The sequence below is a fragment of the Trachurus japonicus genome, chromosome 1 (assembly GCF_045865225.1).
Source record: "Trachurus japonicus isolate A0001 chromosome 1, Traja_1.0".
NCBI classification, from domain to species: domain Eukaryota; kingdom Metazoa; phylum Chordata; class Actinopteri; order Carangiformes; family Carangidae; genus Trachurus; species Trachurus japonicus.
The window spans coordinates 216748-239702 of NC_140907.1; the positions used below are offsets into that span (position 1 = coordinate 216748).

The 22955-nt window shown below is 40.5% G+C and overlaps 1 protein-coding gene across 1 annotated transcript in view; it reads left to right on the plus strand.

The window, feature by feature from the left end:
* Positions 1-22955, plus strand: part of gcgrb (glucagon receptor b) — a 64491-nt gene that overhangs the window by 553 nt on the left and 40983 nt on the right. The gene's annotated exons all lie outside the window — the stretch shown is intronic.

A 22955-nucleotide genomic window follows, 5' to 3' on the forward strand; every position in this document is an offset into this window, starting at 1 on the left:
CAGTGTGTGTGTGTGTGTGTGTGTGTGTGTGTGTGTGTGTGTGTGTGTGTGTGTGTGTGTGTGTGTGTGTGTGTGTGTGTGTGTGTGTGTGTGTGTGTGTGTGCATGCATGTGTGTGTAAAGCTGGAAGTTCTCCATGATCAAATAATAAATATTGACTACATCAACAATCATCTTTGGCAACACCATAATCTTAAACAAATCAAGTTATAATTTTTCTATGCAGTCATTAAATAATGTATATCCCTCAACTAATTCATTCCAGCCACTCATTTTATGTTATGCCTGGTTTATCATTAGTGAACTATAATCACAGCTAGGCCTTTTCACAAATGTCAGAATAATCAACCATGGCCACTGTGTTGTCTTTTCCTCTAATGCTGGATGAGAGGCGTATGATCACTTGAATTTAGTTATGAAAAGTTTGAAAACTGTCTCTTTCTGTCGTTTCTTCTCTGCCAAACCGACGTCAGAACAGACCAGTTTGGTGTTTTTGCGTCTTCACATAAATGCAATAAGGTGCTGGATGATTATTGCTGGATCGTGACATGAAATATGTTTCTTTTATTGGAAGCTGGATAAACAAGACAAATGCTGCCGGTTATTTTTGCTGCTTGCGAGAAGAGAGGAGTTATTGTCTGATGCAGCAGCTGCACACAGGGTCTGTGTAATGTGTCATCAGGGGCTGAAAGCATAGTTGTCTTCATTAACAGTTTTCAGTATTGGCAACATCAGGCATAAATCAGTTTTATGCCCAAGGAACTGACAGTGAGCTTCTCTTAGCGACAACAACTAATTTCTCTTATTTAAAAACACACATGCATGCACACAAATAGTCGATTTGGATCATGTGGAGAAAACAATTCTAGCTGGAATGAGTTCACCATATGGACTGACTAGGGGAATATTATAATAATGACAACATGTTTTATAATAAAAATAAAAACTATATTTGATATTCAGGTGATATGATTTCATTTGCACATGCTCATTATATCATTAAATAATGAGAATTGAGAATGAAAGTGGGATGGTTGAAATGAGTGTGGTGATAAAGACATGCACAACTACATATCTGTTCAAGGAAGATGAGGTTATTATGAAACATAAAGGCACAGTATACTATATATTGCTAAAAATTGGTTATGTGACAATGATGAGGAAGGAGGGAAATCCTATTTTTCACTTTTACATCATTTACAGATAAACAGATAACTGAAATACATGTCAGTTTTATGATCTCAAGAAAAGAGAAGAAAATTCTTTATTATCTCAGGAAAAAACAAAAACATTTAAGTGTCAGACATGCCAGACACGGCTTTGTGTCATTTCAGGCAGTGTGTTCAGTATTGTTGATATTTTCAGCACTGTCTGTCACTGTCAGGTTTGGAAAATTATCTTCTGGTTTGGTGGTTGAGAGGAGCTGGTGTGATTAGCAGTTTTCACTACATTTCATCTGGTTTGTGTTTCTTTCTCTGCTCTCACAAATGTTGAAAATCGAGCTATCTTCCGTCTGTGTCCTTTTGCCACTTCTGCATTTTCTTCCAATCTCCAAGAGGTAATATCCTAAGTTGTTCTGCCCGTGGGCGCGATGGCTTCCCCAGACATCAGACCACTCTTTTGTAATAGTATGACAGCCAGAGATTAGATTTGCTTGGTCAGAATGGGCCGATGCACATACAGGGAATATTTACAAAGAACAGATATTGATTCACAGATGTTGGTCTTCAAACATGAAGGCAGACAATGTAAGCTAATGCTTTTTTTCCATTAGTTTCTTCCTCCTGACACAATCGCTGTTGCCAAAAGCCCAAGGTTTTCACTGGCTAAGCTCTTTTCAATCAATGAACTTACAAAACGAGATGGTTGTTGTGAAATAAGACTGGACAAGTCCTTCAGCGAGTGAGCAGCACTCATGGAGCCTGTGGCCGTTAAAAGTGCTTTGACCAATGACTTTATGTCCATTAGTCTATTTGACTCTCCTTCACCTGCAGAAGATACTTCCTGCTCAGAGTTAATGAAATACACTTTCAAGGTTGAATATGATCATTGTAACGGATTTGTATGCTACTTTAGACTTACAGTACTATATGTGCATGTGAAGACAAATGTATTAAAGAGTCCTGTCTGTTCTTAGAGAGGCTGTATCGCAGTTTCAACCAAAAATATTGACAGACATTACGTAGCTTATTGGGATAGCCCACTGTCCGGCTAAACAGGATCAAGGCCTGTCAGCTCTCCAGAGAAGTAGAGAACGTATGGAACAGCACATCCGAGCCACTGACTCTTCCCTCTGTGTGCATGATGGGAACAGTGTGTGGGCATCATAGACACCTGTCAAAGATTCGATGCTCATCGATGCATCAGTTGTGTGATATACTCATTTGGAACGCATTGTAAGGAGGAGGGCAGAGAGGCTTGGCTTGTAGCACAAATTCAGACTTCATGTGAAATCATGATTACTGTAGGTGTTTAGGCCATTCCACAAATACAATGTAAAGTAAGACTTGAAGAATTGAAGACAGACTGGTTGTCCAAGACCATGCTAGTAGCTAAGCTAATGCCAGTATGAAAGTGCTACCATGCTGATGTTCAGTAGGTTTGTAGTTCGCTGTCATACCTTGACTTGATAACATTTAAACATGTAAACACAAATAACAAACCTGGGGAGATTAAATACCATTCGTTTGTAATATTTGGCAAATTTTTGTGTACTTTTGAAAGTGAGACATACTAAAATTACAAAACTTTACCTGATGGACGATACTAGATTACAATCACCAAAGTCTTCAGAATTCATTTTTGATTATGAAAAATAGTAGGCATTTTACTCCATGCACTTTAAAAACCAGCACCTTATAGATGCACTTTAAAAAAATAGCACTTTATAACAGATGCACTTTAATGAATCTTAACAGCACTACGACACCTTTGTCGATTAAATGCACTTTAATTTTACTACCACTCCTTGCTCTTTCTGGTATATATTGTGATATTGTGATATGGTATTGTGATATTGTGATATGGTATTTGTACCATGTTGTGCTTTGTTCTTGTTCTCGTCCTTGTCAAATGTTGTTGTTGTGTGAACTGCGGGACTGCAGATGGAAATTAGCCTCAGAGCTAAATCTGGTGTATTTACATATTGTATGTCCATGAATACACAGAGTCCTGTTACAAATAAACAAATACATGAAATTTATTTAGCATGATCAGTACTTAAATACAACAGGATTTAAGCATCACCACCCCACCAGCATTTTTTGGGAGTAGCTACTCAAAAGTGAGTACATTTGCACGCCCACAGTAGCCTACTCCAGCCACTGGCATAAACAGAATACCCACTATATAACAAACATGATTTTGGAGACAGCAAATGTATTTTGATGTGAAATTATATGCAAACTTAACTTTGTTTACACGATAACACCACTCACATTTCGCTGTAGAAAATCCCCTCATGCTGAATTTTCCAGCATCAGCAGATGACAGGAAGCAAAGCCAGAGCCAAGCTCTCTCCTAGCCACACTAATAAAAGTTGTCTGTAATATATGTAGAACATGTTTGTTGTCGTATTACAGATCACAAACAGACAAGGTAATCACAAACACAAGAGAGAGACATGGAGAGAATATAACGTCTACTCTAACTGGCAACAAAGTAATAGTCTCTAACAACGGTTGGTGTGGAAGTGGAAAGTTAAATTAAAATCTAAATTGCTTCACCTCTAGACACAACTTCCTGTTACAATAAATCAATGAACAAATGAGGAGTAACACCAGGGTGTTTCATTTTTCCTATGCCTGGATGATCTCCAGTCTCTCAGCTGTCAATTCCTGCAGATGATCCACAGGAGCTGTGATTTACATTTCTGTTTTATGTTGCGAGCTTCAACAGGAAGGATGATCTCAACAGACAGACAACAGACCACTTCCACTTGTCTTTTTTTTTTTTAAATCTGCAGCATCACACAGGGCAAATAAAGGTTTGGTAGTGGTATATAATTAATGAATGAAAGCCCAGCAGTGTGCATACAAGGGAATTCACCAACACCACAGGCTCACTCTCCTCTCACCATGGCGCCAGAAAACACCCAAGAAAAATAGAATACCACATGGAAAAAATCCTCTCCTCCCGCTTTTCCTCTTGCAAACCAAAAATGGTGTGAGAATTCTACCACAGTAATTAATTGAGTTTAGTGGATTAAATGTACTGTAATGTGACCACTTAAGCCAGATGCAATGACCTCAAACCTGAAAGAAACACCAGGACAGTGAGTCACACTTCCTTTTTCTACGATGTAACACATATTTTCTGTGTGGAATCACTCAGGTTCATCAAGCAATCAATAATGCTGATAGGGTGCTTTGTACTGTACTGTATCTCTTGTGGGCACTTCAAAGTTACAGTGTTGTTCAGCGCTCCGGAGGTTTGTGTAAAAGCTAGTCTTGCATATTTCATGTATATTTTCTTTTGTAGACTTCTCTATTTGATCTCTCTGTTATTTATTCATTAGGGTGAGTTGAGGTACAGGGTGAGTGATTACGCTGGAGCCTCACATTAGTCACTCTCTTGTGCACACACATCCCATTCCTACAGTGGCCCGGAGGTGCAAAACACAACGGCAAATCAGAAAACACAACGACAAATTTGCCGTTGTGTTTTCTGTTTTGTTGTTGTGTTTTCTCTTTTGCTGTTGTGTTTTCTGATTTGCCGTTGTGTTTTGCACCTCAGGGCCACCGTACATTTCCACCACACGCACTCGAACGTACGCACACATACACACACACACTGCAAAAACTCAAAATCTTACCAAGAATATTTGTCTCATTTCAAGTCAAAAATGTCATTTCTAGTCAAAACTGATCTCATTCTACTTAAAATAAGACTCATCACAGTAAAAGTAGCTTGTTTTTAGACACTTTTTACTTCTTTCAAGCAGATTTTCACTTGAAATAAGTAGAAAAATCTGACAGTGGAGCAAGTTTTTCTTTCTTATTACAAGCACAAAAAACTTGCTTTCACTGGCAGATTTTTCTACTTATTTCAAGTGAAAATTTGTTTAAAACAAGTGAAAATGATCTAAAAACAAGTTAATTTTTAGGTGATGAGTCTTATTTTAAGTGAAAAGAGATTAGTTTTGACTAGAAATTAGACATTTTGACAAGAAATAAGACAAATATTCTTGGAAAGATTTTTGCAGTGCACATGGTCATGCACACATAGATTAAGTAGCCTGTTCTAGTAGTAGTCCCTCAAATCCTTACATTTCCTCCCGTAGTTCAGCACATGAAACTATGTGGAGTTTCAAACTTCAGCAGTGAGCTGCTGGGAGGAAATTTGGGGATTTGGGGTGAATTGCCTATGCAAGTTTACACTAGCAGCTGTATTGTGTGGAGTTGTTTCATAGATTTTTATATTTCTTTATGGTTAAAAGTGAAACTACGATGACGCTCAGTAACTCCTTCACTGTATTTATTTATCTTAAAAAGCCAAAGTCCTAATCATGAGAGACAAATTCTAAATGGTCAGCTTGGTGTGTGTGTGTTTGTGTGTGTATTTTAAGCATGTGTGTAGAGAGAACGTCTGCTCTATAAACACACTTGTTTATTTAATCAACACTGACCCAGACTGGTTTCTGACGCATGTTGAGTTCACACACTCATGAACACACACGCATATTCGGAGCACATTAGGAGCAGATTGCCCCTGCCTGTTTAAACAGAGACATTTTATCTGTCAGCGATAAATCACATTAATTAATCTCCAAAGTCTGATGCTGATGTCATCAACGTACGACACCCCTGTGGCTAATTAATCCAGGAAATGACCGTGGGGCAACTGAACATGAGGCCGTTCGCCTTACAGATATTTTACATCCCCGAGCTTTCCGCATGGTTAGGTTAAGGGTCAGGCAATTTGCACTGGTATCCAACAGATCACAGGGGATCACACATCAGATAAGAAGGTTAGGACCATGTTTGCATACTAATGGGTGAACATTTATCTGCTATGTAAGATAAATAGAATTCTTACATAACACTATATACAATGAAAGAAAACACTGAGTATACTACAGTATGACTATACTGTATGTATGTATGTATGTATATACATATACATATGTGTATATATATATATATGTGTGTGGGTGTGTGTATATATATATATATAGTACACAAAAGCAAAAACATTTTTCCTAAGATTCAATACTTTTTAGTTTTTTTAAGCCCTTGCTGGTGTTTTGCTGCATTCAAAACCATTAAAACAACCATTAAGACTCCAGTTCAAATTCAATACAGGAAGATGATTCAGCCTAACCTTGTGTTAAATTCAATACTGTTCCTTATATTTGTGATACGTGGCAGCCATGATGTGTTAATGTTTAGGGAAAGATTGTGCTTATGGCAGTAAATGATGGTTAAATTGTGGTTGGACAATTTTTCCCTTCTGAACCTGTGAGACTCTGCTTTACTTTGTGTGACTGTATTGGTCGTGACTCGTGACTGCGTATACTCCAGCTACAGGTAACAAAATAGACTTAGTTTGAAGAGGAGTTGTGCAAGGACATCAGTTACATGGTGGTTGGCATGTCGCTGATGTCAGTCATATTTTTTTCTTTTTGCCTTCCTCCTGTTCTCTTTTGAGTGATATGGTGGTGCGGAGGTTCGGGGTTAGATTTGTTGGTTCTCTCCAAGCTCTCCTGCTTCCTCCCACAGTCTGTCTGTATTCTCTGCAATAGACTAGTGACCTGTCAAGGGTACATCCTGCCCTTGCCCTATGTCAGCTGGGATTGGATCCACCTCCAACCCCCCACCCCCCACCCCCGTGACCCTGCATTGATAAGTGGTATAGACAATGGATGGATGGATGTTTTCTTCTACTTGTTGATTGGTGCATTACTGCCATCGGCTTGGAATGGAGTGTGGACTGGGAATGTCAGACTGACATTGATCCCAGTTAGTGAATGCAACCGTGTCTGAATTAATTAGTTACCACCAAGCTTTATGGCTGTATCAGCCAGTAACAGACTATAACTCCTACTGAATGCCTTAAGGTGCCAACGACAAAGAGAGATGGACATTCTTCCTGAGTCTTGGTGAGCTTGACTCTACTTTTGCACACATGAATCCAGATAATTGACAACCAGTCAATGGAGAAGAAAAAAACAACAGCATGTGTGTATAAAAACTGTGACAAAGCTTTCGGCTCAAGAAAGAAAGATGTAATTACAGATGTGTGGGATGTAGGGATGTCACGATTACACATTTTCTTGGTACGATTCATAAATTTCACAACACTATGAATGTGTAACATCAAATATAGCCAGCGCAGTAATATTTAGAACGTAATCAGGCTATTTGACCGGAACATCTTTATGGGTGTCAATTGGACACCCCGCAGCAAATCAGAATCGAGGATTCACCCAGACCATGGTATAAAGTCAAAATATAATTACATTACTCATTGTTTACACAAAATATTTCAAGTATCTATATGACCAATTCTTAACCCCCAGGGCAAATGTTTGAAATATTCAGGTCATAAATTCTCATCTATACCAAATGTTTGCGTTTATTTTAATAGTTTTTTGTTTTATTTTGTTTTTTTTTAAAAAAAATACAAATTACACGCTAACATTTAAATTCCTACTAATTCAATGTTACGATAAATAAATGGACCAGTATCTGTGCATTTACCTTTAGTTTGGCGCACATCTGCCAATATGGTTCCGACATAATATTTTTTGGGAAGTGACGGTATTTAGGAATCTTTACAATTAATTAATTGTGGCGTTTAATACCACGATTAATTGTGAAAACAAGTAATTGTGACATCCCTATTGGGATGAGAACTCCATAGTTTCGAACTTGAAAGTTATACTACAGTATGTGCTATAACCACCTTTTCAAAGGGCTCAGGATTGGAATTTCTGTATTGGAATGGAAAGTTGAGATTGTATATTGCAAGATGGTGGAGGTATCCACTCTCCAAGTATTCAATAAGGAGGTCTGAGCTGTTCAAATTAGCATGCAGTATGAAATGAAGATGCAGCAGAGTGTAGAGTGCAGTGCCACTATTCCCTCCCTGTTATCTGAACTCTGTGGTGTGGACCCGCTCACATTAAATGTATGGCTAGCTACAGTTAGTCACAGCCATTAATAGCATTTAAAAGGGCAGTAATTTAAATTTTGATCTCAGCTCTCCTACCTTTCATTCACCCATACTGTCACGATTATGTATGCGTCTGCAATGCCACTGTGTCTGTGTCCATTGACGACTATCTGGGAGATTTTCATCTTCATGCCGCTCTGTGAGTTTCTCTGACTGACAGTGAAATTGAAAACTGTGAGTCCAGTCCATCACATTCATACCTCCACTCCACCACGCTCTCTTTCCTCCTCTGACTCTCAGCATTCATGGCCGGCTTACACATCTTTTATCTCACCCTGTTCACCCGTCAATGGCAACAATATAGCTCTTTCTTTTTGCACCATCTCTGATAAGAGAAAGTGTTGCTGTGTGTCTTTCCTCCTCGCCCTCCCTTGATTTCATTAGACTCCATACTCTGCATCTCTGCATCCCCCACTACATCTCTTTCCCCTGCTGCAGTGCTTGTTCTCAAATTACCCAGGTCTTAATCTCCCTATAGATTCTCGCTCTCTGTCTTGAAGCATAAAATTGAACCTCTCCCACCTCTGCCCATCCCACTCAAGGCATTGTATATGTGTGTCTACTTGCACATAAGTGTGGGTGTAATCTGCTCATCCATTCATTCCCATTCTCCACTCGCCCTCACCTGACCCAACAGTTGGATGTTTCATTGTGTGTATATGCACAAATTATCATTTTGTACGCATCTAAAGACAAATGATGTCTGATGATCCTCATTCAGAATAAAACATATGTGAAGACAGAAGAATGATGAAGCAGGAGGAATGAATAGACAAGACTGTTGGACAATCAAAAAGAACATTTTAATCGTTTGGAGTTTCTTTTGAAATACTTTTTATTGATCCAACAATTTAGAGTCAATGTGATATATAGAAGTCACTAGTGGTTGTTTTGCTTTAGGTTAAAGGCATAGTTCAACATTTTGGAATTGTTCCTATTGCCATAATCTCCATAGCCATATGGGTAGGTTCATTTATCGGTGCGTGTTGTTTTGAGATCAGCTGGGCAGAGATGCAAGCTGCTCAGCAACACAATGGAGGTGAATGGTACAGGTCATCTGCCCCTCACCAAACTCATCAAATAACAGCTCCAAAATGCTCCTGTGGAGAAGTAATATTACAACACATGAAGGAACTACTTGCGCTTTTGAAATCACTCCGCCCAGCAGCCGTGTCTAGAATGAAGTTCCGGCTACGCATTTGTCTCAAAAATAACTCTGTCTCTTAATGTTACATTATTATTTCATAGCGTGGTGAATGTACAAGTCACAACTTCTTCATGAGAGCGTTTTGGAGTTGTTGGATTGTGTATTTGATGAGTTTTGAGGGACAGGGGACCTGTACCATTCACCTCCATTGTGTTCACTGAGAAGCTTGTGTCTCTGTCACGTGGATTTCAAAACAACATGCACCGATAATTAAAGGTAATGAACCTACTGCTATGACTATGGGGATTATGGCAATAGGACAAAATGTTGAGCTATCCCTTTAACAGTTTCAGAATGTTGATCAAAACATTGATCCAGACTGAAATATGATATGTTTTGTTCACGATTCTCAGAAGGTGAAACCTAAGGACTGTGGTCTGTGGTCCTCTGACTTCACCCCCCACCCCTCCCTTTTTTCTTTGCTTTTCTGTCGTTTTGTTTTCCTCCTTTATGAAAATGTAATTAAACAGCATCAGCATGTTTGTGTGGCCAAACAAAAATCAGACAAAATCTGCCAGTTTCTATGCAATGCAAGACTTTAGAGGTATAGAGCAGCTCCTCTCCGAGCCCCCAAGACTTACAGTTACTCATAACACCCCACACTGCGTAGGACTGCAGAGATGTTCATATGACTCTCTACAGAGAGTCACTTCCAGCTGTACTCTTGGTAAATTTTATTTTAATACTTGGATCTGCATAATCTTGCAGACCTGAAGCAGTTTAAATTCATTCTTGCAATCATGTCCTGTTGTGTCACAGAATGTGACAAAATAACTACTAAAACAGCCTTGAACATGCGTAAGGTAAAGCCAGAGTACAGACATGTTTTCCCACACTGGTTTTTACTAAGTGTAGTAAATGGACCAAAGACGTGCTGGAAGCTGAATTGATCCATTATACATGAGGCTAATATATAATATGATCTATTGTACACAGCCAGAAGGAAAGACAGAGAAAGAGGAGGGAGAGAGGAGAAAAAAACTGAATAACGGAGGGATTTATCTGTATGTCTGACATTTTTGGTGAGACGGCCGGGTGACATTTTTGACGTCATAAACAACACTGAGATCACCCTGGCAGACTGACCATGTCCTCATGAGCTTCACTGAGGATTTGTCGTGAGAGGTTTACAGTCGCTATGCATTCTTGGTAGTGCACACATGTGAGTGTGTGTGTTGTTATGTAAAAGACCGTGGTGCTCGTGGAAACAGACAGGTGAACATTTACCCTCTGGGATATCACTTACCCCGGCACGTCTTTCACCAACTTCCATCTAATGTTTTAGTCATGCCGCTCGTCTGTCGTCATGACTCCTGTTGTTCAGACGACCATTATCTTAGCTCCCTAAGTGACAGCCGAGGTCTACCCTGATGTCAATCCACTGTGTCACAGACCTCCAGTCCGTCCTGTAATGATACAACCAGGCAGTGACAGTGTCACATGAGTAGTGAAGTAACAATTCATTTAAGAAGCGGAGGTTAAAGGTGTTCAGAAAAGAAAATTGAATTTGAGCCCACTGTGGGTGTAATAACTCATCTATCAGACAATGTAGGCCAAATTTTGTGCAAAATTCTATTTTCAAGTAAATCCTGGATGAAAGTTTTTTTCGTATTGGATAATGCAGGCGCACAAATTATGCGTCACCCTGCTCATGATTCATCAGACACTCATATTGGATCCGTCATCCGTCAATCAAACGTCTGAGACACACACACACACACACACCGAGCTCAGTCTCGCCCCAAACATTGAATATCCCGCCCGCTCTGTAACGACCAATCAAATTCGTTTTCCTTACTCGGGTAAACTTGTGCAGCAAACGGCCATTTCTGAACACCTTTAAAAGTTGCTATGAGGAAATTTTGAAAAAATATTAAAGGCTTTTATTTAACTTCAACTGGATACACACTGCTGAGAAGCTTTTTTTTATAGCATAGTTGAGAGAGACAGGAAATGGGGAGGCAGAGAGAGGGGGAATGACATGCAGTAAAGGGCCACTAGATGCGGGATTCAAACCAGGGCCGACTGCAGCGAGGACTATTAGCCTCTGCATATGGGGCGCCTGCTCTACCAACTACACCACATAACACCGCCTGAAATGTTTTCACAGACATCTATATCATTATTAGATTTAGTTGAGATATTCCTATCCTCTTGAGGATTTGGTGATTCCATCATTTCCCCTCTAGTGTTGTCATCAGGTCAAAATTTCACTTCGTTGAGGACAATAACACCCACAGCCTGATTTGTACTTTATGTTCAAAGGGTTGACATACAGTATAGGGACAAATAAAATTAATACGCTCAGATTCAAACCTACAGTATAAACCTAGCGTGCATGCCTTTGGGCTGTGGCCAGAGAACCCGGACAGCCACAAAGGAAAACATGCAAACTCCACCAACCACCGCTGCACACTGTTTGACAGTAGGTGGTATATTTGTAAACAGATGTACGTGTCTATTGGCATGCACTGGGCATGCACGTGCTGGTGGAAACACGCAGCACTCTGTTGCAGAAAATGCAAAGTGAGTTGGTTAACTATACAACACAATAGCAGCAAGCAATCCAACAAGTCAGTTATGTTTGTGGCATTCACTAGCCTACTTGTAGGCAATCAGAAGGTGAATGTGTCTGTGTTATTGATTCCAAAAGTCTCTGGTTCAGTTTACAAAATCACCAGCAGCATTTTCAAAAAGAACTTTTAGGTGCTCAGGGTGTGTCAGATGCAGTGCAGATCTAAAAGATTCACAGATTGTCTTCAATCATAAGTCATGCAACTACAATGTAAACTACAGGTTAAAGCCATTTTCTGACATGGTTAGTTTTTATCTTCATGGTGACAATTATTGTAATGTTGTGGTATACTGAAATAAAATGCAATATAAGCCTTCCTTTTCAAACACAGAACATTGTATGTTGGAAGGAAATTGATATGGATGCTGGATTTAGCTGTTAGCAAATGTAACTATTTCATACCCGGGATGTACTGTTCATGTGATATACTATGTCATAATATGAGTCATTGGGCCCTGGTTTCCTCGACCGAGCGAAGTCTAAGTGCAGCGCAGCTTCGCCACGCCAACGGGGTGTGGCCCAGGTCCATTTCGCAAGATTGGTGGGCCGCGCAGTCAGACTTAGACCAGCGCAACCCCTCCCCTCGTCCCTCCCACCGGCGCAAACGGTGAAGAGGGAGGAGACAGGGCGGGAGGGAGACAGGAGGAGGAGAGAAAGGCGTGGAGTGGGTTTGACACAGCCGAGTCAGATCTTCACCAATCAAAGGAGCTCCTCTCCTCACCTTTAACTGCGTGGCGGGTGATGCGCGCTGCAAGTTTGTCATTTTATACTTTGACATGGACGGAGGAAACAGCGACGCCAGAGGCCGAACCTCTCCCAGGAGGAAACAGCTGTTTTGGTCCGGAGGTCCGAGCTCAGAGTGACCAATAATGAGTTTACTAATATACTTAACCAGGATTGATCTGATACACTGAGAACGGCTGCCCAATCTAAGAAACAACAACTAATAAACTAATAAAGAAACTCACATTTATTCAAACCCTGTGTATAAGATGAGAGGTGTAGGCTACACTAATCACAACATAAACAAAGACTATGTGGATGCAATCAGCGTAAAGGACGCGCTCTCTCTCTCTCTCTCTCTCTCTCTCTCTCTCTCTCTCTCTCTCTCTCTCTCTCTCTGTCCGTCTCTTTTTTTTCTGTGATAGAGATGCTGAGTATACTGTAGTAGGCTATATACTGACTATCAGATACCGAGGCTGTTGTGGTGGACTAAGAGAGATGAAGATTTGTGTTTTGTTTTTCATTACGGCTGCGTGATGCGGTCGCACGCGCTTATGAATTAATAAGTAAATAAATAAATAAATAAAGGGGATCATCACAAGGGCAGAGTGGTATCTCAACACTGCAGCGACATGCAGTCATCCACCCTCAGTCCTGCTTGGGACATCCACAGCTGCTTTTCAGTGCCAGTTCGTCCCTGCTGTGTTAATTCAGGTGGAGTTTCCATTACGCACCGACAGCCTTTGATCTCTGCTTTGATCTGAAGTCAGATGTGACAGGACAATCTATATAGATATAAATTCACGTGTTGATTCCCTTAGTTGCATTAAATAGTGGTTATTGTGGATATTTATTGCATTGAAATGTGTCTGGAACTGTGGAGATCTGCCTGTGAGGTCTTGGTGACGTGTGTGCACTGCAGGTCAGTCAGCCAAACTTCCACTGCACCTGCTGCGCTTCGCTCTGCGCTGAGATTAGACCTGGTTGGAGGTGGCGAGCTTTCAGCGCAACCTCGGCGGGACATTTTCGCACAAAACTTCCACTGCACCAAGCTGAATCTGTGACGCCTCCCCCTGCTGCGCGGCCACGCCTATCTCAGCGCAGCGCGATCTGCCAATCTTCCAATCTGACTTTGCGCTAGGCTGCGCTGGTCGAAACTTGCATTAGACCGGCTGCGCTACCTTGCGCCGCCTGCGCTGCGCCAGCAAACTAGGGCTCATTAAGTTACAGATGTGGCTTTTTCCTTATGTTATAAGAGAAGTACAGTACCAGTAAAACTTTTTTTCTGTCCTATACTTTTACATATAAAAAAGGGAACTATTCCATTATTTGTTATCAGCAACTCTATTAAGTCTGGGTCGCTGCTGCAGTTTGTGGTGAGTGAGACTGGCAGCATGCAGGCATCCCACATGCACCTGTCGCCCGTAATTGTACTGTCACATATAGACCAGATCATTTCAGCAGAGTTGCGTGGTGTTCCCACAATTGAAGAACAAAGAGGTTATTTCATGCAGCATGTCACGATTTAATCAGTGTGGTCTGACAGTGAGAGGACACAGTCGGGTCTATGACACTGCAGGGAAAATTCTGAATGATTTCTCAGTACTGTAGCAGCCCCCAACAGACCTGTGGTATTACCACAGTGGTTTTTCATCCACTTACAGCCCAGACTGAACTTCAGCCACATTTACACATTTATCACCATTTTCAAACTGGAATGTAAACAAACGCATATGCAGTAGAAATTATTCTTCTGTTATGATTAGAATAATTCAAAATGTGAATCATTTCAAGTTGCATCCCTGTTTATAGAGAGACATATAAAATATAACTGGTTTTGTAATAGAAGCCTACAGTGTTCAATAATGTCTAAATAGTGTTTTATGTGGTCACGCTGACCTTTCATCTTTGAGTCCTACTGAATGTTTGTGCCACATTTGAAGAAGTTCTGTGATGGCACTGTGAATATCACCTCCATGGGAATGGGGCATATTTACATCAAGTACTTACTTAAAGGGATAATTCACCCAAAATTGAAATTTCACTCATTATATACTCACCCACCAAAAAACATCCAAATACCTCCCATGCTGCTCGTATGTAACGTCCGTCTTGTACTGAAGCCCCGAAATGCGAAATTGTCCCGAAAAAATGAAATAAGTCTATATTTCAAGCTTGTTTTGTAGCGGAAGCTTCTCGAAGCTCCTCTTCCCGGTTCGTCAAATTTGGACGAACTGGGAAGAGGACAGACCCTGGTTCGTCCAAATGTGACGGACCAGGAAGAGGAGCTTTGAGAAGCTTCCGCTACAAAACAAGCTTGAAATATAGACTTATTTAATTTTTTTCGGGGCAATTGCGCATTTCGGGGTTTCAGTACAAGACGGACATTACATACGAGCAGCATGGAGGTATTTGGATGTTTTTTGGTGTGTCTTTTTGTCACGAAGACAGTTGGTATCCATTTGCAACCGTTATATGGACATGCACTGCTACGCCAAGACCCCCTGTAACTCAGAGAAGCCACGGAGGACTCTGAAACTTAGTCGACATGAGGGTGAGTAGATAATGAGTGAAATTTCAATTTTGGGTGAACTATCCCTTTAACTGATTTTAGAGTCACCACTTTCACAATGCAAAGTTACATAATAAAGTCATTATGATTACTGAGCAGAGGAAAATGACCAAATCAGCAGCTGCAGCAGAGAAGAAGCTGCTAGTGTATCTGTGACTGCTGCGATACCTGCCGTCTTGTGTGACCAGCAGCAGCCTGGTGCATCTGGCTAAATGCTGAAATGCTAAACATGCTCATCATGGTGAACCCTGCAGCTGTCAGTGTAATGCTCCCTTGGAGACTTCTGCTTTCAGTGAGGTGAGCACCACCTTTCTGCTGTTTCTGATTAAACCCGGTCGTGGCTGCAGATTTCATTCTGCTCCGAGTGGTGCAGCGAGATGGAGAGGCTGACTGCTCACATTTTACAGTGAGGATGAATGAGCAGCTGCAGGGAAGTTGAACCTGGAGCAAAGTGAGGAGGGTTTTGTGGTGCACAAGGCTCTCAGAATTATTTAGACAGGTGACACCGAACCATTCACATCTGGGAGGACCCTCAAACAAATAAATACCGGTAAATAAAAACTATTATAATAATGATAGCACCATAGGCCTGCAGCATTTAAGGTTATGGAGGTAACTCTAGATTTTCAGTCCTATGATAGGAGTTCCCTTGTTAATGGGAAAATCACCATGGTAACTGACTAGCTAAAAGTGAGCTGTGCATTTATATAAATCAGTGGAATTGTTTTGCTCCTCCAGACTACACGTCTGCTCTCTGGTTTAAAATAGAACTACATGGAAAGTTTATCACACTATATATAAAAACCATTGTAGCTTCTTTAGGAGGCTATTCTTTAATTTGACTGTGATTTTATCAAGCTTTTACTCCTTTTCATCACTACATGAGAGGAAGTCAAGAATCTCTGATGATAATACTATTATAAAAAAAAAAATCTCTGATGTCTTTGAATAGAAATACTGTATCATCCACTACTGAGCAATTTATTTTGAACTACTTCTGTGTCTCTCTATCTTTCTCTCTTTTGCTCTCTCTTTTTAACTGTAGTCATATTACTATACATTTCACCTGCTGCATTTATAACTGACATTATTTGCAGTATCACTGTTTCTTTTCATACCATATGAGCGGTTAGGGTGAAGTTGCATACAATTAACAGCTCCCCCCTCTTTCACATTTACATGCACATGGCAAGATAGTAATAACCAAGGTTAATAACCACCTTCATAATACTGTATAGGTTTCCCAGGATGACCAATAAACTTGCTTCGTAGTACAGGCCTCAGGTCATCACTGTACCTGGGGCAGCAACTCTACTCTGCAGGCCTGCTCACAGCCGACTGCAGCACTCTTTCCTCAGCAGCAGCAACAGCAGCAACGCGAGTGCCAGCTTAGGGTAAACTATATTACTTTAGCCCCAGCACTTATTACACAAAGTCTGCAGCGGCTTTTAGAAGCGTAACAGCCACAACAGAGTTTGCATGAAACAGTTAAGTAAGCAAGTCATCATCAGAACTTAGGGCTTTCTATAAGTCAGCGAACATGTGTTTGATTAATGTCTCTGCTTCGCTTGATGGTTGTTATATCTGCTCAGGTCGTTGGTTAGCCACACTGTTCACACACACGCACACACTACCTCTCTTGTTTAATTATTAGTTATTAATTAAATTGATTATCTCTATTTCTCTTGTTTCTCTTTTAATATAACTTAACCCAACTGGACTTAGGAATCCTGATGGTTTCCAAAATTAGTACTGTAGACACTGAAGAACAGGGAATTGGAAAAAAGGAAGAGACAATATTGCATAGAGGAAGCTGATTATATTTGGTATCTACTGCATTTGAAGATCAGTGTTCAGAGGAACAGGGCATGAATGACAGATTGGAATAGTGTGTGATATCTCAACCTTTTAGTATTAAGAACCTGAGAGCCTCTCGCATACACTTCTACCGATGTCCACTGAATACTTAAAATGTCATTTTTTTCTATTCTTGCAACCAAAGACTCGACATAATAGAGCGGCTTAAACCTCTGTTGAAATGTCTACTATAGCTGCCTCTGTCTTCAGGTTGGGTTTTCAATATATAAGAAAAGAAAAGAAAAGAAAAGATAAGAAAAGAAAAGAAAAGAAAAAGAAAGTCCCAGGTCAATATTCCCATCCCACAGTGAGCATTCATCGACAACACACAACAACAAGGACGCTGATTCATGAATACCAAGGAGTAATATAATTACAAACCTAAATCACACTTGAGGTCAGTTGTGAATTGCTGGTTTTAACCACTTAATAACATCATATAAAACAATCTCACCCAGATTAACTGAACAATCAGTTTAGGCAGAAGAACAGACCATTGTTGTGATCATCAGTGTGTAGAGTGGCTGGCCAACTCAGATCAATACTATGTGGATCTAAAGCGTGGTAGATTGAGAGGCTGATTAAGATCCTCAGCATCCTCCTGCATGTTTAATCTCACAGGACAGCAATGCCATCATGCATGCACCTCTTGTGTAATTTCAACTGACACAACACAAACAAGCACACACACAGGGAAACACAAGGGCTCTAGGTTGAACGGAAAATACACAAACCACTTCGCAGCAGTGGTCGGGCCGGGTAATTTTGGACAAATTTTGGCAATTTTGGATAAATTTAGTCATTTATGAGTAACAAGAGACAAAATAGGAAGACAACAAGAACATTGGTTTTACAATATCCATTCTGCCCTAATTGGGGCTTGAACTCACACCCTCCAACACCAAGAACCATCCTCTATCTCATTGAGCCAATTAGGAGTCAGCCTGGGTGTGTGCCCTCACAAATGGACTCAGGCAGCCAGGCAGCAGCTGACAAGGCAGATTTAAAAATTGTCAAAATCAGATAATACATAAATTGCAGCTTGACAGCATGGAAATGAGAAAATATTCTGTTTAAAAATGCCACTCTTACATTGACTGCTGTTGTTCCTATGAGAGTAGAATTCAAAATGCTTTAAAAAATTCAGTTTGAAAACGTCATCAACCGTGACTTCAAAATATTGTCATTTTTTTCAGGAAGATTGAAAATGAATTTAGCAAAAATTGGATGGTACTGTATATGTTTACAGTACTGTTTTTCACTAGGCTCAATTTTTCAAATATCAAAAAGCCGGGTGGTAACTTTGTGGAGGACGGTCTGAAGATGCAGTGTAGCAAATTTAGTGTCAGTTGAGCAAAAAAAATTGGGACAAGAAAGGTTTTATAAGTTTTACAGTTTTTTGAAAAAAAAAAAACAGAGTGATGGACTTAATAATTTGCACTGAGTTTAAGTGGACAAAAGTTTCTGCAGTACTGGAGCTACATTTTGGTCAAAGTTGCAAAACTATAGCATGCACTGTTGGTTTGGTAGGAATTTTCCAAGTTTTTGAATTTAAACGCTTATTTCATTGTCACTAGTCAGACACCTGGCGCTCAGATGGAAAACAGCTCTTTCAGGGTTGGTGATGTGTTCAAGACCAGTTTGACTATCCATAAGTACGGAGGTGTATCAGATACAGAGCAGCAAAGTGTTTCTTAATGTGATGATGGCGAGGGATCACACAGGAAGACATCATTTTGTCATGTATTGTCATGAACAGTATAAATGCATAATCTATTATTAAAAGCGATCTTGCCGGAGTGTGCGCGCTGCTGTATAAAGTAAATTTGTATTGCCAGATGACTGAATTTTTCCCACTACAGCGCCAAAATAACAGCATTTTTCATTGCAGCACAGTTGTTACTGTGGACTTTGCAACAAAAGAGTGACCTCACACCTGGAAGGCGCTGAACTACACTGACATAAATCATTCGTTCTTTCTACTTAGAGACTGAGAGAGGTTTCTTTTCAGCACAATGTAAAAATAGCATGTTCATCTGATTGTTAGTCACAGCCATACGTGTGCCTCTGACTCCACTGCGGTACATCTGACACACAACCACACACTTTCAGTCCCCTTACAGTAAAATACTATTTTTATCTTTTTGGTTCAATGTTGGATCAGTAATGACTCCCCTTTGTGCTCATTGTGTACTGTTCCAACCAAGTACCCAAGTCTCATGTAAACCCACAAACTCACACACACATGCTGTTATGGTGTGTTATCAGTGTTGTATGCTTTAGGTTGCAAACAGCTTCACATAGCCAATGGAAATGCCTCTTTGATGTACTTTACCAAATTAATGTAATTATTTGAAATAGGGGAGCAGGAAAAGGGTGATGGGGATACGGCAGTGATCTTTTACAGGACCCACTCTTCAGTGCTTTTTATGCAAAATAAGCTAATTTATCACTAGATAATAGTTGGGGCAAAAATATTGATACAGGATTCAGGAATATATTATGTTACATTACTTTCTCTTGCAAGGTGCATTAAATGGATTTGCTGCTTGTTAACCAGAGCCATTCCAACATGACACCTGCTGATAGCACCTGTCTAATGAATAAAGGTTAACTTGCAGAACTTGAGAAGAAGAAACTCTTCGGGGCAGACACACACACACTTCTTCATTTGAATTGTGGAATGTGACTGAGACGAACGCTGTAGTCTGCAAACTGAATAGAAATGTTTATTTGTTTGTTTATGAAGAACAAGTTGATACTATATAACGGAAAGATATGTTTTTATGTTAGAATTACTCGTTATGTGATGTCATAACAGTGCTGTGAATGAATGCATCATTCCAGCTGTTTCCCCGGTTAATTGTTTTGCAATGGATCCCACTGCAGAATCGCTGTACCATGATACCATTGTTAAAGGTATAATGTGTAGGAATTCCCCCCATCTAGCGGTGCGGTTGCATATCGGAACGTATTCTTGATGTTGCATTCACGTGAAATCGGGCAGACGTCAGACAGACAACAGACGCTGCATGTAACAGGATAAACAAGTGTCTATGTAAACAAGTCGTCCGCCAGCACGAGGCAAAACAATACAGGCGTGACAATATGTTGTCATGGTGATGTCGTATTGTTTACCGTATTGTTTCTTTCTCTCGTTGAGTAAAATGACATCCAGTTGGTTTGCTGACGGCCGTCTGCCTGACTGCACCTGAATGCACCTACCTGCTCCATGTTACCTATGGTCACGCTGCCACTCAACGTAAAAAATGGCGATGCAACATGGCAGCCTCGGTTCGGTGTGTCGCCCACTTATGTATTTGTAACGACTTGTAACAACTCATTCTAAGGTACGAGAAAGCTTTCATTTGTATGCGGGTGTGATTCGACTAGTGAAATACGTATTTATGAAAACAATATTTGAGTTTTGCTAATAAAAAGCCAAATAAGTTACATACTGGGGCTTTAATGTACCCAACATCAAGCATCATAATATGAGACACTCTGTGACCCCCCCAACTCTGTGAGTGAAAACCTTCCCTATTGATTTCTTGCTTCATTTTATTTACTTGTGTGCTTTCGCCACATACTGTTTCTCAACATCAACCTTAGTTTTTTTGTTTGTTTGTTTTGTTTTTTCAATGTGCCCTCTCCCCTCCCTTCTTGAATTGTTTCCCCCTGTGACAGAGGAAGTCAGAGGCTGGATAGATTGCTGGCCAAGGCCCCATGCTGATAACTTAATGAAGCTGCTTGTTTCAGTTCGCTGGCTCTGACACTGACACTGACACTGCGGTGTGATGACTGACATGTAGTACAGTGTGTCACCAGGTGCCCGCAGGAGCTCTCAGTCAAGTTAACAGTTCTCTGTCAAGTTTTGTTCACTTTGTTTCTCTTGTGTGTCATTCTCCTTTGAAGAAGACAGACAGTAAAGGGGAGTGCTGTCACTCACACCTCTCTGATCTGATCTCTCTCTCTCTATTTCTCTTCCATCTCCTGTGTTTCTGTCATGCACACAGGGCCGTTGTATAGGGGACAAAGGTGGGGCCCAGCGCCCAGTGGGGCCCACAAAAAACTCCAGTAGTCTAATCATTGTATGACTGAATTATTCTGCATAAGACCCTGACTAATACTCATAGTAATGCTGCATTAGCATCAAAACAAAGTAGGCTAAATAAAAAATGATAATACGTACGTAGTCTAAAAAAAACAACTGGGAAAGTCAGTGGGTAGGGGCCCACTTTAGTATTCTTTAAGGGGGCCCAGAATTCCTAGCAACGGCCCTGCATGCACACACACACACACACACACACATCAGTAAACTTTTGTGATTGTCAGGTGTTGGGACTGTTTTCATCCCCCTGATTGGTGTTGTTGACAAAGCAATACTCCTGCTGAGTTTGTCTTCACGTATCAGTGCTTTGCTCTGCGCTGTAATGTGTGCGCACACACATACGCACACATACACACACATACACCAATGCTGTTTTCACTTCAGGTGGTGAAGCAGGTCTGTATTGGCAATTTACACAACTTTAACTAGGATCCAAAGCACTCGGCACTCATGCAGACGCGCACCCTAAGCCTGTTGAGTGTAAATATTTGTGAGTCACAGCAGGTTTGTCTTAGCGTCTGACTCTCTGCAGAGCAGACTTAGCTCCATTAATAATGGAAAGTGGGCTGAAGCTTGGACAGAGGGGGATTATGAAGGAAGTAGACTGACCATACCAGCTCTGACACTCAGATTACATACATGACTCTGTAGGGACGGGATTGGCGATCACGTTAACACACTAGGCAATCACCAGGGAGTGGGGGTGGATGGGAGATATATTTTCCCTTTTTTGGGTAAATAATAAATGATTATATTCATAAAATGGAATCACATCACAAACGTGACATAACGATCACTGTGTCTTTGAGTTCTCTTTCGATGCAGAGCTGTGTAGCGATGTCTTGAGATGACAGAAACCATATACTTCTACTAATTCACTGGGGCTTTTCTACGCACTGTCATACTTGCATCTTGCTGCAATCCAACCAGTTCCATCTCAGCATGTATAGATGCTTATCAGTCACGTGACGTCACTTGGGTAGCTACCAACTGGGGACCAAAGCACAGCTATGATCATTAGATAGACTGTATGGGCTTTGATGAAGGATGTCTTTATAGTCTTTATTTCTCCATAACCACAAACTAACTCTACATTATCCCGCTTATTACACGGCTTATGAGTGAAATTATTAATTTCAGATGTAATGTTGATCAAATACAACTTTTATCGATTTATAAATTGCATCATTTGGCGAATCTGCAAGTCCAGTCACTTCTCTGCTGGTTTCCTCACCCTCCTTGGTCGTGTGCATTTGTTTTCAATGAAGCCTTTAATAATCAATCAGTGGATCGATAGATTATCATATAGGTTACAATGTGTGTATTTGTGTAGTCATATGTGTCATAAACAAGAGATTAACGTTACGGTTCACGGGACGCGTTTATGTCGCGGACTCGTGGTGCCACAGAGAGGAGAGGAGAGCTGTGTTTTCCATGTGAGTTTTCAGCCAGGATGTGGAAGGATCCTCCACTCCCCCTGTAATAAGTTACCACTCATTTATCTAACATCACAATTAGCCCGAAGCTGTTTAATGACGGTAAAAATGAAACTGAAAATGAAATATCCTGCATAGTTTCTCTTTTCTGTGCTCCGTTGATCAGAGGGACGTCCCTAGCAACGGTGTGTTTTACTTAGCAACGATCTGTTAAACAGCAATAACAGACTGTAAAATGCAAAATCAGAATGTAAATAAATATCAGTATTAATATCAATGAATTATCGGAATGCGACATTC